Here is a 14,363-nt window from a genome sequence, read left to right on the forward strand (position 1 = left end):
TTCTATCCAAATTCCTATGCTAATGGAAATTGGTAAGCATTGTATTAAATCTAAATTACCCTCTTATTAAATAATTAAATTACTTAATAACTACAGGAATTATATGAACTAAACTAGTTGGCGCGGTGCAAATTAAAACATTAATAATAACTAAGGGACTAAACGTAAATTACACATAACCTAAATTTATACACACGTACCCTATCTCTATTACTTTCAATACTTATACTGTTATGTACATTTGCAGGAATATTATAATCTCGCACATTGAAATCCTACTCTACGGTCGTTTTATTCGAGATTATATTATCGGAAACTACCCTGTTGACTATCGTCAACAGTTAGCACTACTATACCATTTAAAAAAAAACAAGTGCGACATTCATTTTCTCTTCACATCTAATTTACGACAAATCGTCGCTGTTGTGCTATCTTATGACAAACGCCATTTTGGGGTAAACTGAGTTAGATATGCCACATTACTTGTTTGAAAAATCTCTACAAAGTGGCGTTTTCAGAATTTAGAAATTCTACTTGGTTACTTAGATATAGGTAGAAACATGATGAGAAATTGTGAGTTTTTTGCTTCAAATCACTATATCTAGGGATTGGCTCAAGTTGTATTGAAGTTTTAGACGGTTTTATGTCTGAGGAACACAATGGCATAAACATTTTCGAAAGAAAATTATACGAGTTGTGAGAAAAACACAGTTTTAGTTTTGAACTGGAAATAAAAGATATTTGGCAGCACTGTAATCAAGAACAACATTTTTTTATAGATTCCCTGACTCATTTCCTTTAAAATGTCTTTCACCGAATGTTTATAGACCATATGAACCCAAAGATATGAATAAAAGTTAAAAGGTGATGATCTTTTCTATGGAAAATTTTCCATGCACGATTATGACACATCACACAAATGTTGTCATCAATACACGCCTATGACACGTGTGAGTGCGACTTTTGTTTACATTCATAGTAAAAACTCACAATATAGTCAACCTATCTTCGTAATATTTGAGAGATTAATGCAGAATAGATAGAAGCATCAATTGTCTTCTTTGGATTGTTTATACCATTTATAAGTTTCAAGGTATTCAATCTCAAACTTTAAAAATCGTTTTTCTCGAAATGTGCTAAATGGCGCTTGTCATAAGATAGCACAACAGCGACGAAATGTTTGCGTGTGATTAAGGTACTCGAACCTTAGAAAAATGTAGTTTTCTTGAGTGGTAGTGCTAACTTTACTGGAAAGTTAGTACTACTATACTAAACTACTGAAAAAAAAACAAATGCGACATTTATTTTCCTTTACAACTAATTTACGACAAATGTTTACGTGTGATTAAAGTACTTGAACTTTAGAAAAATGCAGTTTTCTAGGGTGGTAGTGCTAACTTTACTGTAAAGTGAGCACTACTATACCAATTATTTTTTTAAAAACAAGGGCGACATTTATTTTCTCTTCACAACTAATTTACGACAAATGTTTACGTGTGATTAAAGTACTTGAACTTTAGAAAAATGCAGTTTTCTAGGGTAGTTGTGCTAACTTTACTTTAAAGTTAGCACTACTATACCAAATTTTTAAAAAATCAGATGCGACAAATTTTTGGATTTCACAACTAATTTACGACAATTAAGCGACAATTAATCCATGTGTCATACTTCACTTTTTCGAAAGTGGTAGTGCTAACTTTATGCACATCTTTCAAAACATGGGGAAACGTGGTTTGAACTTGAACATATTCCTGAAAGGTGTCTCTCAGGCATGCACAAATCACAAACAATTGATTCGCTTTCAGTAGCAATTGCAGGGCCGGCTGATAACGTGGGTAGTATGGGTAGTACTACCCAGTCGAAAATAACTGAGTGGGTACCCACTCGAAATTTTGGACCAATGCAAAGTTTTGAAACCTACAACGCAAATTTTAATCGTATCTTGAACACACATTGCGTACATTTGAAAACATTGATGTACCACCATTCCATTTTGAACAAGCGCTCCGCAATTGATATAATGCAAGTATATATGTTGCTAAAATGGACAAAGCCCTAGTAATAGACCACTCACCCTAGGTTAACTACCCACTCGGGCTAAAAGTGTGACGCCGGCCCTGAGCAATTGAAAGCATTTATTGTTAAAAGGCGGACATAGTTCCGGTTGGTAAAAAGAATTATAACAATTCCAGTTTTCAGCTTTACCATAATCATTTTTTCTATTTACTTTTTTAGGTCTCCAAACATGGGAATACAGCCCAATATATGGACTTCGATCGTATTTGTACTTAATTGTGCATTCAATACCCGCGTGGATCATAAAGCAACTATTTGTTGTCAACGCTACATATTTATTCTATGCCACACGACTTTCTTTGGCTGCTTTGTGTGCTATGTTAGAGACTGTATTATATAGGTAAGCAAAGAGGCAACTAAAAGTGAGCCACAGGTTTTTCGATACTCAGGTTTAATTCGTAATTCATCAAATTCAATTATTAAATTACTGAGCAAGTCAGCAATCCACAGCTGAAATATACTGCTAACGATCTAAAAGTTTTGTTGAATGACCAGATATTTGATGTCTTCAGTAAAGTTATTGGCAGAAGTAAGAGCTATAAATTTGCTGAGGGCATCATCTCAGTACAATCAATTCCAAGAAAATTTATGAAAATATCTTACTCGTAGGGGGATTAATCAGCAAAAGCATAATATCAAAAGAAAGGGCATATTGCCTCTAATAAATTCTCCGAAGATACTATTGACCTAAAATTAGCCGTTTTGGCGGTAATAATAGATTACATGTTTTACATTTCTTACAAAAGAAATGTATACGATTCGCTCAAAGTTTGAAAACTTTTTCCGAGGCCCGGAGGGCCGAGTCTCATATACCAATCGACTCAGCTCGACAAATTGAGACAATGTCTGTATGTGTGTGTGTATGTGTGTATGTATGTATGTACAAAATGTCATGTAATTATCTCAGCAATGGCTGAACCGATCTTAATGAAATTAGTTTCAAATGAAAGGCCTAACGTTTCCATTTGACACTATTATTTTTGATTTTCGATATGTTGTTTACTTTCTGAGATATGGGCGATTTTGTCAAAACGCAGCTGGTTTTTCGCAAATAACTTTCAAACAATACAATATTGTCCCACAAACTGCACATAAATAGAAAGCTTGTAAAAATAACTTTCTAACAAGCTATAGATTGTCTAAATCCGTGTACGAGCGGCGGAGATATTGAACATTTTGTATTTTTAGTTCGCGCTTATCAATTTCCACTAACTAAAAATGAGATTGTTTCATACAGAGTATTGCTTTACTGGTGTTTTAGGGGCAAAACTAAACCGATTTTGAATATCGGGGGATGAAAACACATCTACGTGATTCAAGGAATTCGATGTTGAGAACATTTTGTGAATTACCTTTATAATAAATTAACTATTTCTCAAACATCAATATATAAGTTCACTTCAAAGACAAAATAATGTGTTGATAAAGAAACAGTGAGTTCTAGTATTTATTCCTTGGATTAGGCATTGCGTTCAATCATGAGGTAAATTTTGGATTGTATATCAATACACAGATCAACAAGTAATTCACCTAGTAGTGATATAAAAGATTTCTCATATAATTATACTCGTGGCGTCACCGAAAGCAACTGTATGTTTGAAGCCCAAAAATCTAGCGAAAATTTAACTCTTTTGCAAGATTTAGGTTATACTGGTTATGGCGCAAAAATTACTACTTACATTATTTATGATAAGAATATAAGAAATCAATATATCATAATAATATACCTATAAAAATAATGTCACTGCATTAACCATCATTTGCCATTCCTCACACGCCCCCCCTCCATCTCTCTCTCTCTTGCTCTCTCTGTCTCTTTTCTATCGCATCTATCTAACTATTTCTGTATCCATTTCTAAGTTGTGTGATAAGATCTTCTGCCAATCTGAAATATTTATTAATTGTAATTGCGAAGGTTTGAGAAAACAAAATTATTTCTTGTCTGCTGCTACATCAACTCAACTTTAATTCAATTCTATTCAAAGCCTGTATCTACACTATAATTAAGGAAATTCATGGCTATATCAGAAAAATATTTGGCTTAACTGGGTAATATGAAAGTTTGACGATGAAAATTTTCAAAAGAGACTTTCCACGTGCGATATTTAAACTATTCGTATCTCTACTGAATTTTGAATGAAATATATGCTCAAAGACTGAAAGCTGAAGCCAGAAGGATTGAACTTGCCATCAACATTTCGAAGACAAAATACATGAGAGGAAGAGGTTCTATAGACGACAATGTGAACCTCCCACCCGAGTTCGGATTGACGGTGAGAAAATCGAGATGGTCGACGAATTCATGTAGTAGGGTTCACTGGTAACCGACGACAATGATAACAGCAGAGAAATTCAGAGACGGATCTTGGCGGGAAATCGTGCCTACTTTGGACTCCGGAGGACGCTTCGGTCGAGCAAAATTCGCCGGCGCACGAAGTTGATTATCTACAAGACGCTGATTAGATCGGTAGTCCTCTACGGCCACGAGACCTGGACTATGCTCGTGGAGGACCAACGCGCCCTTGGAGTTTTCGAACGAAAGGTTTTGCGTACCATCTATGGTGGCGTGCAGATGGAAGACGGAACGTGGCGCAGGCGAATGAACCATGAGTTGTATCAGCTGCACATTCGTTGTATTGGTACGAACTTTCATGAAAAATAACGGATCAAAGACCAAAAATATCCACAAATTAGATCCAGAAAAAGAAGTCTCCCAAAGTACCCACTCTCGATGGGGGATGCAACTACAATTTGTCTTCTAACTTATCGTCGTCCATATCTGGATATACTGAGTAGTTTGAAAAAATAAAACTTTTTCACAGTATTGGTCTTTATAGGACTTATTTTTTCATATTTCCTGCACGAGAATTCCGAACGAAACAATATGAAAGCTATAAGGATGAATGGAAAGAGACTGCATTGCAATCAACTGAATGCACGGCTTTTATGCTATCGACATAGCCTAGACATTTCACACTATTTACTTGCAAATAAAAACTTTGAAATATCTACCTGTCTCATTCACGAATCGCATTCTCCCTGTCGTTCTTTGTTCAAGGGACTTGAAAGCACATGCGACCTTGTCTCACTTCACTGTATTCAATTGTGCGTTAAAATACTGGACCTGTAAATTCTATTCTGTACATAAATCTTTTTTCGGGAATATGTGACCAAAAAGTAAACTTCGAATTCCAAAGCAAATTGAACATTCCAGGTTCCTGATAACTAATTAAGGTACAACAATAAAGTAGAAACACCAGATAATCTTAAAACGACGCCGTCAGGTAAAGACGCATGTAAACAAAAAAGAATAAAACCAAAAAAAATGGAAGCCCTAGAAAGTCCATTGCATATTTATCAGCCTTTTCTCAGAAGATAGGATTTTCAAAAAAATTCCAAAACTTTCTAATGCAATGGCTCTCAAATTCGTACAATCCGGTTTATTCATTTTCTTTATTCAAAAATGTTTTTACCGTCAAATATATGACCATTTAATTTTAATTAATTATTTCATTCAGCATCTTTGTATTCGTTTTGTTCATCTGCGTTCATTTTACTTATTTTATTCGTTTCATTCTTTGGATTCACCCCGATCAGTTCACTCTTTTTGTGCATTTTACTCATATCATTCATTTAACTTATTTTATTCATTGTTTTTATTGCATGTATTTTATTCATTTTTTCCAGTTTATTCATTTTGTTCAGTTTCGTCATTTTAATAATCTGACTACTTTTTCAGTTTTAATCATTCCATCCAAATAATTTGATTCAATTTATTTCTTTATATTAATTGATAACCTTTTACCATTGTTCAATTTTTCATTTTAATCAATGCATTTAATTCTGTTCATTTTCTTCTTTTTATTCATTGATCAGCTCATTTTGTTTATTTGATTCGTTTGTTTTATTTATGCATTTCATTTATTTTTTACTTTATTCATTTTGTTCATCCATTCTTTTTATTCATTTGATCCATTTCATTAATTTGATTCATTGTATTCAATGGATGAATTAAATCAATTTGATTTATTTAATTCATTTGATTAATGTGATTTATTTGATTCATGTGATTCATTTGATTCATTTGATTCATTTGATTCATTTGATTCATTTGATTCATTTGATTCATATGATTCATTTAATTCATTTAATTAATTTAATTCATTTGATTAATTTATTTCATTTGATTCATTTGATTCATTTGATTTATTTGATTCATTTGATTCATTTGATTCATTTGATTCATTTGATTCATTTGATTCATTTGATTCATATGATTCATTTAATTATTTTAATTCATCTGATTCATTTGATTCATTTGATTAATTTATTTCATTTGATTCATTTGATTCATTTGATTCCTTTGATTCCTTTGATTCATTTGATTCATTTGAATCATTTGAATCATTTGATTCATTTGAATCATTTGATCCATTTGATTCATTTAAATCATTTGAATCATTTAATTTATTCGTTTCATTTGATTCAGTTGATTCATTTGATTCATTTGATTCATTTGATTTATTTGATTCATTTGATTCATTTGATTCATTTGATTCATTTGATTCATTTGATTCATTTGATTAATTTGATTCATTTAATTCATTTAATTCATTTAATTCAATTAATTCATTTGATTCAATTGATTCAATTGATTCATTTGATTCATTTGATTTATTTGATTTATTTTATTTATTTGATTTATTTGATTCATTTGATTCATTTGATTTATTCGATTCATTTGGTTCATTTGATTCATTTGATTCATTTGATTCATTCTATTCATTTGATTCATTTGATTCATTTGATTCTTTTGATTCTTTTGATTCATTTGATTCATTTGATTCATTTGATTCATTTGATTCATTTGATTCATTTGATTCATTTGATTAATTTGATTCATTTGATTCGTTTAATTCATTTGATTCATTTGAGTCAATTGATTCAATTGATTCATTTGATTTATTTGATTCATTTGATTCATTTGATCTACTTGATTCATTTGGTTCATTTGATTCATTTGATTCATATGATTCATTTGATTCATTTGATTCATTTGAATCATTTGATTCATTTGATTTATTTGATTTATTTGATTCATTTGATTCAATTGATTCAATTGATTCCATTGATTCAATTGATTCATTTGATTCATTTGATTCATTTGATTCATTTGATTCATTTGATTTATTTGATCCATTTGATTCAATTGATTCAATTGATTCATTTGATTCATTTGATTCATTTGATTTATTTGATTCATTTGATTCATTTGATTTGTTTGATTCATTTGGTTCAATTGGTTCATTTGATTCATTTGATTCATTTGATTCATTTGATTCAGTTGATTCATTTGATTCATTTGATTCATTTGATTCATTTGATTCATTAGATTTATTTGATTCATTTGATTCATTTGATTCATTTGATTCATTTGATTCATTTGATTCATTTGATTCATTTGATTCATTTGATTCATTTGATTCATTTGATTCATTTGATTCATTTGATTCATTTGATTCATTTGATTCATTTGATTCATTTGATTCATTTGATTCATTTGATTCATTTGATTCATTTGATTCATTTGATTCATTTGATTCATTTGATTGTTTTGATTCATTTGAATCATTTGATTCATTTGATTCATTTGATTCATTTGATTCATTTGATTCATTTGATTCATTTGATTCATTTGATTCATTTGATTCATTTGATTCATTTGATTCATTTGATTCATTTGATTCATTTGATTTATTTGATTCATTTGATTCATTGGATTTATTTGATTCTTTTGATTAATTTGATTAATTTGATTAATTTGATTAATTTGATTAATTTGATTCATTAGATTCATTTGATTCATTTGATTCTTTTGATTCATTTGATTCATTTGATTCATTTGATTCATTTGATTCATTTGATTCATTTGATTCATTTGATTTATTTGATGCATTTGATTCATTTGATTCATTTGATCCATTTGATTCATTTGATGCATTTGATGCATTTGATGCATTTGATGCATTTGATTCATTTGATTCCTTTGATTCCTTTGATTCATTTGATTCATTTGATTCATTTGATTCATTTGATTCATTTGATTCATTTGATTCATTTGATTCATTTGATTCATTTGATTCATTTGATTCATTTGATTCATTTGATTCATTTGATTCATTTGATTCATTTGATTCATTTGATTCATTTGATTCATTTAATTCATTTGATTCATTTGATTCATTTGATTCATTTGATTCATTTGATTCATTTGATTTATTTGATTTGTTTGATTCATTTGATTCATTTGATGCATTTGATTCATTTGATTTATTTGATTCATTTAAATCATTTGAATCATTTGTTTCGTTTGATTCAGTTGATTCATTTGATTCATTTGATTAATTTGATTCATTTAATTCATTAGATTCATTTGATTCATTTGATTCATTTGATTTATTTAATTCATTTGATTCAATTGATTCATTTGATTCAATTGATTCATTTGATTTATTTGATTCATTTGGTTCATTTGATTCATTTGATTTATTCGATTCATTTGATTCTTTTGATTCTTTTGATTCATTTGATTCGTTTGATTCATTGGATTCATTTGATTCATTTGATTCATTTGATTCATTTGATTCATTTGATTCAATTGATTCAATTGATTCATTTGATTCAATTGATTCATTTGATTCATTTGATTTATTTGATTCATTTGATTCATTTGATTCATTTGATTCATTTGATTCATTTGATTCATTTGATTCATTTGATTTATTTGATTCATTTGTTTCATTTGGTTCATTTGATTCATTTGATTCATTCGATTCATTTGATTCTTTTGATTCTTTTGATTCATTTGATTCATTTGATTCATTTGATTCATTTGATTCATTTGATTCATTTGATTCATTTGATTCATTTGATTCATTTGATTCATTTGATTCATTTGATTCATTTGATTCATTTGATTCATTTGATTCATTTAATTCATTTGATTCATTTGATTCATTTGATTCATTTGATTCATTTAATTCATTTGATTCAATTGATTCATTTGGTGCATTTTATTCATATCTTTAATTTTATGCATTTAATGTTCAGTCATTCGTTTTATTTCATTCAATTTGTTGGTATGAGTCAATTTATTCTATTAATCTTATAACTATTTCTAAATATAATCTTAATTTTTATTTAATAATCTAATCTAATTTGATTCGTGTATATTATAATTTTGATTTACATTAATTTTTCTACTCATTTTATGAATTTAAAAACCTATTATTTAATTTTTTTACTTTATTTTTTTATTTCGATCGTTTTGTTGATTTCTATAATTTATTCAGTTTATTCGAGATTGGATTCGTGCAAGACTAGAAACTGTTTTCATCCCACCTCTAGCTGGGTGCTTATTTCTCGTGGGTTCTGCAAACTAATCCAATAGAGAAATGTGTAAGAAATGTCTCATCTCACTGCTAGGTGGATTAAATCGGTTTTACATTTCTTATAAAAGAAATGTATAGAATTCGCTCAAACTTTCAAGATTTTTTCCGATGCCCGGAGGGCCGAGTCTTATATACCAATCGACTCAGCTCGACGATTTGGGACAATGTCTGTGTGTGTGTGTGTGTGTGTGTGTGTGTGTATGTAACGGACAAATTCTCATTCGTGTTTCTCAGCAATGGCTGAGCCGATCTTATCCAGACCAATTTTAAATGAAACAACTAAAAACCAGTATGAACGCTATTAATTTGTTTTTGATTCTGATGTTTAGTTTCCAAGATATGAATGTTTGAATGCGTAAAAATGGCGTTTTTAGCAGTTTTTTTAAATTATCTGCCGAAATTGACAACATAGATTAACAATTTATATGTTTTTAGACAGCTTTAACGAATACCTTTCGAACAAGCTATAGATTGTTAAAATCGAACTATTATCAAAAGAGATATTTAACATTAAATGCGGACGAAAGATTTTTATCATTTCCCATTGCCAGAAATATGACCAAAAACATGTAATCTATTATTAACGCCAAAACGGCTTATTTTAGGTCAATAGTATCTTCGGAGAATTTAATGGAGGCAATATGCCCTTTCTTTTGGTATTGTGCTTTTACTGATTAATCCCCCTATGAGTGAGATATTTTCACAAATTTTCTTGAAGTGATTATATCGAAATGATATCTTCAGCAAATTTGTAGCTCTTACTTTTGCGAATAACTTTACTAAATATCTATTTTGAATACTTTAAAAGTTATGGCTTGTTGTTTGTTGATTACTCTTTGTCGCCTATTTATTGTTCAATATAGTAATAATCCATTGAAATAAGCTAAACATTATTTCGATAAAACGAATTTTGTATTTCATTTTACTATCTACAACCGCTAGAAATAATCACCGAACACTTCCAAGTTGTCTGGAAGGAACTTGATAACTTATCAGTACTAAAATGTTCATTTGTGCGAACCTTCTGACTGCAATATTTCTAACTTATAACCATCGGATCGATCTGAAACATATCGGAAAATAAAAAAGCGAAATAAATAACTCCAAGCAACGGCGTAGCCAAGAGCAGGTTTTGGGGTACACCATACAACCCTCCCTCCCTCACCACACCCAAAAAAAAAAATTGGATTGAAGTTGAAAATTTATTGATGCTGACTGATTTAATTCAATATTACAATAACAATTATCTGATCCGTAGATTGATAACCTGTTGTTGTAAACATCATGAGGACTTTTGATAAATTGTCGGAATGGGGACCTGATAAGTAACTGATCTATTGGTCTTGATTTCACAGTTGTCTAATAGCATCAATATCAAATTCCTGCCTGAAAACATTCCAATAGAAAATTCCAGAGCTCTGTAATCAATCATAATCCTCAGATTTCTTTTCAAATTGAGCTCGTTTTTGTAGATATGTATTGTGATAAGGGTCTTTATTTAATAGGAAGCGAAGTTAAAATTAATTTAATGTCTATGAAACATAGAACTGCGCACCAAAAAATGCATAACTTTCAACATTTGCTAAAAATGTTTTTGCCTTTCTCATTCACTCTAAAATTCGTCAATCTAATCCCGACCCGGAGAGCCGTGTGTCATATGCCAATCGACTCAGTTCGTCGAGATCGGAAAATGTTTGTGTGTATGTATGTGTGTATGTGGAAAAAAATGTGACCTCTGTTAATCAGAGATGGCTGGACCGATTTGCACAAAGTTAGTCTCAAATGAAAGGTACAACCTTCCCATTGGCTGCTATTGAATTTTTTATTGATTGAACTTCCGGTTCCGGGGTTACGAGTTGAAGAGTGCAATCACACAGCAAATTCCCATATAAATTGAAATGAAAAATTTTCAAAATCAAATTTGTATTTTTGAGGCCAAATGATTTTAAAATGCATGAAACATTGAGATGTTTGACAAAAATTGACTTTTTTGGACTTTGATACATTTTTGCCTTTCTCATATAGAAAGGTTATGCAATCACTCTAAAAATCGTCAATCATACCGGCCCGGAGGGAATATTCAGTGAGGGGTTGCTACTTTAAAATTAAAACTAGTTTAAAATTTCTTAACAAGTTGAAAATTTTCGGCAGGACCCGGACCTCCCGGATCTTTCTCCATGATCCGTCGCTGGTTTCAAGCGATGTTTCAGTATCACAGTATGTTGATTCATTGTATGTATGTGCAAATCGTACTGAACATGTAATATTCATTTCCACCATTGTATTGAACATAACCAGCCATGGAATCTTAGTCTATACAAATGAGACAAGCACAATTGCACCACTAGGTGGATTAAAACAGGTTTTTATTTTGGGAATGCGTCGAGTTGAGACGAAAACGTAATATGGTTAATACCGAGGATAACACTTTCCGAATGTAGAGAGAAATTTATGAAAAATGACGATTTCAATTCGACTCTAGCAGGTTCTGATCGATTTTGATGAGCATTTGATTTTTGTTGTATGACCAATTATATGTATAGGTCAAATGTTTAAAAACAGTAATTTAAGGTCAAGATAGCATCATTTTGAAACCGCCAATTTCGGAGGTTTAGTATCTTCGATGAGTTTTACAAACGTTAAAAACAGCGCATCATTAGATAAAATAATTTTGACGGTATATCGTCCAAGAAGTATTTATGGTGAATTTTCTCAGGTTAATATTCATGACTACAATAAAGTCTCAACAAATTCGGTAAAGACACGAACTCTGTTACTATTTTCTGAAAAATTAATTCTGCATAATTTTAAAACTTCAAAAATTACGGTTTCGGAATTATGCCGTTTGGACAGTATGATCGATTTTCATCAAACCGAATTTCTGGCTACGCCGCTGACTTCAAGTAAGTAGAAACAAAGTCGTTCTACACTCGTTCACAAGAAACTTCTTCGAATGCTGAATATCTATTATAATACATTGAAACCCCGATTTTATCAGCCAAATATGAACATATGTTTGAAGGGCACTAGCAGACGAACAAGACTGAATTGAAGGAAATCCTTTCTTGAGCATGTTTTCCTTATCATGAAGATGGAAATATGCAAAAATAAAAAGTTCATCATAATCAGAAATAGTTATCAGACTACATCAAGGGACGGGAAGAATATTTTAACAGCTTCAGTTTATTATAAAGAAAAAAAAATTGCCCGATTTAGTCAATGTCCCCATTTTGTCAGCCTGAAATACACCATGAGATTGATAAGAATGGGTCTTTATTGCATGTATTATTCACTGTGTTTCACATTAATAGGTACATTTCATTTTTGGGGATTTTTTTTATTGCATCGAACTACAACAATTTTTAGGTAGCTTTCAAGGGGTTATTTTCATTCGTTATCGAGCACTCAGTCGAGATAGAAGTCTTTTGTCATCGGTCCGTACACTCTATAGCGACAAATAGTGTTAATCCGCGTTCAAGGTTATTTACACACTCTGCGCCTAGTTGAGGTTTCAGTATTTTTCCCTTCTTTTGTGTTTCTGTTTCTGAGTACCGTTAGCCGGTCAGTGAAGTGAAACAGTGTTCTTCTAGTAAGCCGTCTGGATACCGTTACATACACAAGCTAAGTATTAGTTTTCGTTTCCCCTTCTTGGTTGTCTTAATAACGTGCACTGGGCAATAGGCCCGTGCAAAAATGACTTCCCCTGACGGCGGTTCATCTCAAGGTGAGATGGACGTCGAAATAAAATCGGCTCCCCTGCTCAAGGTATATCCGAGCTCGGCCACCGGGCCATTTGTGATCTTCTTTCGGACCAAAGAAAAAAAGTGTTTGAATCTGTTGCAGATTTCTCGAGTTCTGACGCATCGGTATTCGGCCGTGACAGAAATATCGAAAATTCGGCCTGATAAACTTCGGGTGGTGGTTAACAGTTCAACTCAGGCAAACGATATTGCTGGATACGAGCCCTTTACGAGGGAGTACAGGGTTTATATTCCAGCTAGCAGGGTTGAAGTCAGTGGGGTCGTTTCCGATTCGAGTCTGAATTGCGAGGACCTGCTAAAATATGGGACTGGCTGTTTCAAAGACCCCATGCTTAAGCCAGTGAAGATACTGGAATGCAAACGTTTGCATTCAGCATCAGTTGCAGCTGACGGGAAGAAAACATACGTCAACTCAGACTCTTATCGGGTGACCTTCGCCGGCTCTGCCCTGCCTAATTACCTCCTTTTTGACAAGGTTCGTCTACCTGTTCGCCTCTTTGTGCCGCGGGTCATGAACTGTACTAATTGCAAACAATTGGGACACACAGCCTCCCATTGTAGCAATAAAGCCCGCTGTGGGAAATGCGGTGGGAATCATGCGGATGATTCCTGTGGTAGAGATGTCGAAAAGTGCCTCTACTGTGGGGGAAACCCACATGATCTCCCTTCATGTCCCGCGTACAAACAGCGCGAGGAAAATCTTAAGCGTTCCCTTCAGGGACGCTCTAAGCGATCTTTTGCAGAAATGCTTAAGATAGCTACGCCACCTGTCTCTACGAACATCTTTACCAACTTGTCTACTGACGAAGGCGACTGTGATGAACCCCAGGAGGGAACATCTTCTGCTGTGCCTAGAAGTAGTAGAAAAAGGAAGAACATTTCCTCTTCCAAGCTTCGTCGTAAAGGCCAGAAGGTGTCTCTTCATGGTCCCCCTAAAATAACTATTCAAGGAAGTACTGGTGCAAAACCGAAGCAAGTCGCTCCCGGTCTCAGTAACCTGAGCTCAGAAAAGGAGTTCCCAGCACTTCCAGGAACATCAAAAACCCCAAGTGTTCCCATATCTCAGCCAGAGAAA

At 32.3% G+C, this 14,363-nt stretch overlaps 1 protein-coding gene across 1 annotated transcript in view; it reads left to right on the forward strand.

The window, feature by feature from the left end:
* The first annotated feature begins 2,239 nt into the window (after nt 1-2,239).
* The window catches only part of LOC131683042 (uncharacterized), a 188,195-nt gene continuing 176,071 nt past the window's right edge, over nt 2,240-14,363 (forward strand). Inside the window, exon 1 of the mRNA XM_058964861.1 lies at nt 2,240-2,416. The gene's annotated coding sequence lies outside the window, so the exon portion shown is untranslated. The remainder of the gene's footprint in view (nt 2,417-14,363) is intronic.

This window comes from Topomyia yanbarensis, chromosome 2 (assembly GCF_030247195.1).
Source record: "Topomyia yanbarensis strain Yona2022 chromosome 2, ASM3024719v1, whole genome shotgun sequence".
Classification (NCBI taxonomy): Eukaryota; Metazoa; Arthropoda; class Insecta; order Diptera; family Culicidae; genus Topomyia; species Topomyia yanbarensis.